This window comes from Lepidochelys olivacea, assembly GCF_965140295.1.
Source record: "Lepidochelys olivacea isolate rLepOli2 genome assembly, chromosome: 1".
Taxonomy (NCBI): Eukaryota; Metazoa; Chordata; order Testudines; family Cheloniidae; genus Lepidochelys; species Lepidochelys olivacea.
In genome coordinates this window covers 125,027,000-125,031,912 of record NC_140411.1, presented here as the reverse complement: position 1 = coordinate 125,031,912, position 4,913 = coordinate 125,027,000, and positions in this window count along the sequence as shown.

Here is a 4,913-nt window from a genome sequence, read left to right as displayed (position 1 = left end):
CACCAGGTTGCTGTGTTTCTGTCCCACCACACTGGGCCCATGTGCTCTTAAGCTTCCCTGGGTCTGAGTAGGCTACAGCCCTGTCTCCCTCCTTGGCCCCTCTAACACACTTTCTAGGCATAGGCTTTCTGCCTGTTACTCCTTTGTGGAAATGGTATCGCAGGGCCCAGCTGTCCTAGGTCCCCAGGACCAGCGCTAACCCCCAAATTCCCTAATAGCTTATCACACCCTTTCCCAGAGCTCTAACCTTGTGGGCACTAGGGGTTTACAGTTCACCTCTTCAGGGACACTTGATAGTGGCCCACATAATAGACACATAGGGTTCTTCCAAACCAGTCACTCTTTACATTAGCTAGCACAGGAAGTATATTGATTCAGATAAAAACAACAGCTGTACGCATCTCCCTGCCCCAGTCTCCTTAGCACTCTTGAATATTCTTTGAGCTTACATCAGAATCCTCTAAGGCAGGGGTTCTCAAACTGGGGCTAGGGACCCCGCAGGGGGTCACAAGGTTCTTACATGGGGGGTCGCAAGCTGTCAGCCTCCACCCCAAGCCCCACTTTGCCTCCAGCATTTATAATGGCATTAAATATATTTTAAAAGTGTTTAATTTATAAGGAGGGGTCACACTCAGATTTTTTTATATGAAAGGGGTCACCAGTACAAAAGTTTGAGAACCACTGCTCTAAGGAGTCCAGGATCCCCACCCCTTCTGCACACAATTTCTCCTCTCAACCATGGAGTCTTTCTTTCCTGTGCAGCCAGTTTTCTTCTTTGTTGGCTGGTCCCTTTGCTATGAAATCATGCCCTCTGTTCCTCGCCTGCCCAGGCTTCCTTTGTCTCACTTTCTGATCCATCCAATCTCTGGTTTTAAAGGCTAGTATCAGTACCTTTTTTTGGGTCACGCTTTGCGGGAAATCCACTCCTCCAAACACTAGCTCTCTAGACAAGCTGGGTAGAGCTTGTTCCATCCAGATTACAGCTACTCCACTCTTCTGTGATGGTCTAAATGACTATTCAGGTTCTTATAACTTTTACCAATCATCCTATTTAAAGCCAGATACATGTCTGTCCCTTCCCTCCTCAGCACAAGGGTTATGATGTAAGAATACTCTGAAAGACAGCCATAAGATATAAGGATACAGGCAGTTCAAATTTCAAACTGGAGAATTCATAAGCAGTATATAGAAGATTCCCCAAATCAATACATAAGTCAACTTTTCCTTCCTCTTCAGGCACCGATTCTGTGAGAACCAGACTCATTAGAAGGAACTAGATGGCTTCCAGACTGACAGGGTTGTAGCCATCCCAGACCCTAAAAGCTTCTGGTCCCATGTGGCCTACTGAAAGGAATGTGACTCATTATTGGTTTCTGGCTTATAAATGTTGTTGAAACTCTTAAGCTAAAATAAATTCAAGAAAACATATCACCAGAACCAAACTATTCATAATACTAAATGTTGTTTTTACTTAACAAATTACAGTAAACAAACCCAGTTTCAAGTTAGTCTCCACAATAGATTGGAATTAATCAAATACCAAAAATAATCAGTCCTTACATAAATTCTAAGAAGCTTGCTGCCTGTGAGCTTTAAAAATCCCAATTAAACCATTTTACCAAATTAAACAAACCTATGCTTTGAATCTAGTTAAGTACCTTAACACTGAAACCAAACTACCACCTAATGTCTGGGCCACAACCTCAGAGTCAATTAGAAACTACCTACCCGGACTTCAGTTACTATGGGGTCGCTAACCCTCTCCCACTCCACCAATGCCCCCAGCAAACGTATTATAAAACAAACTTTAACAGTACACTCTTGATAAGGAGAAGTTTAACAACTCTTGTTTACCAGAAAAGACAAATGACAATCTCAAGGTTCTCAGGACTTTTACACACAGAACACTCTTTAACAAGTGTCTTGAGACAATATTTAGAGCTGTTGAAACTTTTCTTTCTGATGCCTTCCTCATGTGGCTTCCCCATGCACATGTATACACACAGCCACACTCACTTCCACATCCTGAAAATAAAGAGAAAACAGTTGGGAAATCTCCAGCTAATAAAAACAAAAGATCTAAAATAGAGAGGAAAAAATAAGACCGAGGGTCACCAACGCTTTAGCTTTCTGTCTTCTAGACTTTTGTAGAGTTGGAGCTGGAATTGCAGTCAAGGAGACAGATGGCAATGATATGCTAGCACAGCCCTAAGTTCTCATGAGCAGACAACCTTCAGGTACAGGGAGAAATGGTTCTAAAGCTGGCATGGCCTGTTTGTTGTCTGTCTTGGAGATTCTGATAAGTCTGCCTCCCCTCTAATGGCTTGTAGACCTGTAAGGGAAGGCTTCTCAACCTTACCCTTGATTCTTAAAGTTTATGAATTTTGCTCACTCCACTTCTCAGTGACTCCCTCTGAGATCTGCAGACAAATCAGGTGTGAGGCTCACTTTGGAGTTTGGAGCAATGCAACTTAGTTTAATCAAGTTTGAATAGGTCCTTGTTAGTGAGCACCAACTTGGAAAAAGTCCCAGGCAAGCAGGCAATTTAAAAAGTATTCAGTGTTTTACATATCAGTGAATGGTGGTCTAGATAATAAAAAAAAATCAAGACACCTAAGACTACTTTTGAGTAAGCTAGCATAGTTTTATCTGGGTTATGGAAAGTTAAATATAACCCCCTATAAAAATAGCTAATGGGGGAAAAACCCTAGTACACCAACAAAACAAAATCAGGCCTTCAGCAAACTAAAAATAAATTCAGACTTATAATTTTTGTCATTGTCACTTTTTCCTCTGCTAATCTAAACCCAGACTAATCTTCTTCTTGGAAACAAGGTAATCATAGTAGTCTAACAGCTTATCTTCTAAAATCCAAAATTTAGTAGAGAAAAGTTACTTTAAAGTTCATCAAGATTAAACCCATTTACCATATAAAATTTTAAATAAGGTGTGTGTATATACCCACACAAGGATAACTTACTTAGCATACTATAAGAAAGATAGGGTATAAAACAAAACCTTAATTAAGCAACTGCTTTAGCTGATCTGTTTTAGGGCTTTTTAATTTCAATTGTTTGGGACACAAGATTCAGATTAGTTTGATAGGGTTTATTAAATATCCTTAATGGCAAATAACAGTATAGAATATAAAAAGGCAAAAACTATATTGGACTAAGATTTGGCTACATGAATTAAAAAGTTGTTTGATAGGAACATTTGGTTTTCAGAATCTAATTATATAATAAAATAAAAACACTCAATAATTACCTTGAAGGTAATTTTGTTTAGATTTTTGACCGAGTTCCTCAGAATAGGGCCTTACTTGTGTCAGTTGGTTCAGTTCTGGTGTTGCTAACACAACAGATGGAAAAACAATTCAAAGATAGATCACAAAACGATTTTGGTCAATTATTTACATGCCAATTCACTAAGGTCTCCTACCCAATAGATGTATAATAGTCAACCCTTTTAATCTATTTGCCTGTGAAAGATATGGCCCCAGGATCTGACTGACACTCCTAACTATCTAACATGAACTCTTACAGTTATGACAGACTGAGTGCAGTTCAAAACGCTTGTACACTTGGTCTCATTTTATGTCTATATCATCTAGAACTTGAAAGGTAGTAAGAAACCATAAACAATGGTAGACACAAGTACAGCGTTCTACAATCTTAGTTAACAATGGTAACTTGTTCAGTTTTAAAGCTACCTTACAACAATCTTGATTGGAATCAGTTACAAAAAAAAAAAAGACACTTCTGTGACCATCTTTAAATATGTACACAAGCATCGACACTTCCCTACTAATTAAGTACCCAGTTTCAGGAAGTGGTCAATTGACTGATTTGTGTTATCACCCAAGGGAAAGTCTGTGTGTTACTTATCACCAGATCTTTGCTCAGCCATCAGCGTTCAGCTCAGTTATTGGTCACAAATGGAGTAAAGGACAGAGAAGTCTTTTCTCAGTGCACTAGCAGGCAACCCAATACTAGAAAACAGAAAGGCAGTTAAAATTGCGTACTTGAGATGGGTACTTGATGTCACCAGGAGGACTCCCAGGTGGATGGTCAAGGACCTCCGTCTTCTCCTTTCCAAGTGTCTCTGACTTTTGGGAAGCAATGTGCTGAAGGTCACAGGCTGTTTTATCCTGTTTCTGCTGGATGATCCAACTTGGTTCCTCTTCTTGGATGTCCTAGCAGGGACCAATCAGATGGTGACTGTGGCTCACCCCTGCAGCGCCTCCTCCTGGTAGTCCAGGGAATTAGTGTTTCCAGCCTCCAGAGTGCCCTCTGCAGGCCAGTGTCCCGCTTGCCACTGGGCCCCAAGTCCCTCCCGGACCCCGGTGCCCCTTTCACACTGGGCTGCTGCCCCCTGGCAGTACCCCCACAGATCTGGGTCTCCCCACCTGGGTAACCCCCACCCTCTATCCCCACCTCGCCTCAGTCTTTGGCTACTGCCAGTCACCATCTAGCCCCCGCTCCCTGGGGCGGACTCATCATTAACTGCCACTCATCATCGTCAAGGAGGGTCTGGACCTGCTGCTTCTGCCTACCCTTGGGCTGCCCTCTGCAACCCCAGTACCCTTTTCCTAGTCCTTCATCAAGGCCTGCAGCCTGGGGCTTTCTCAGGCCAGAGCTCCCCAGCTCCTCTGGCCTTTCCCCAGCCCTGCTCTACTTTAGGTACCATGCTCAGCTCCCAGCAGTCAGACCCCTCCCTCTCAACATCTAGAGCAGTGGTTCCCAAACTTGTTCCACTGCTTGTGTAGGGACAGCCCCTGGCAGGCCGGCCCAGTTTGTTTACCTGCCGCGTCCGCAGGTTTGGCCGATCGCGGCTCCCAGTGGCCGCGGTTTGCTGCTCCAGGCCAATGGGGACTGCGGGAAGTGGTGCAGGCTGAGGGATGTACTGGCTGC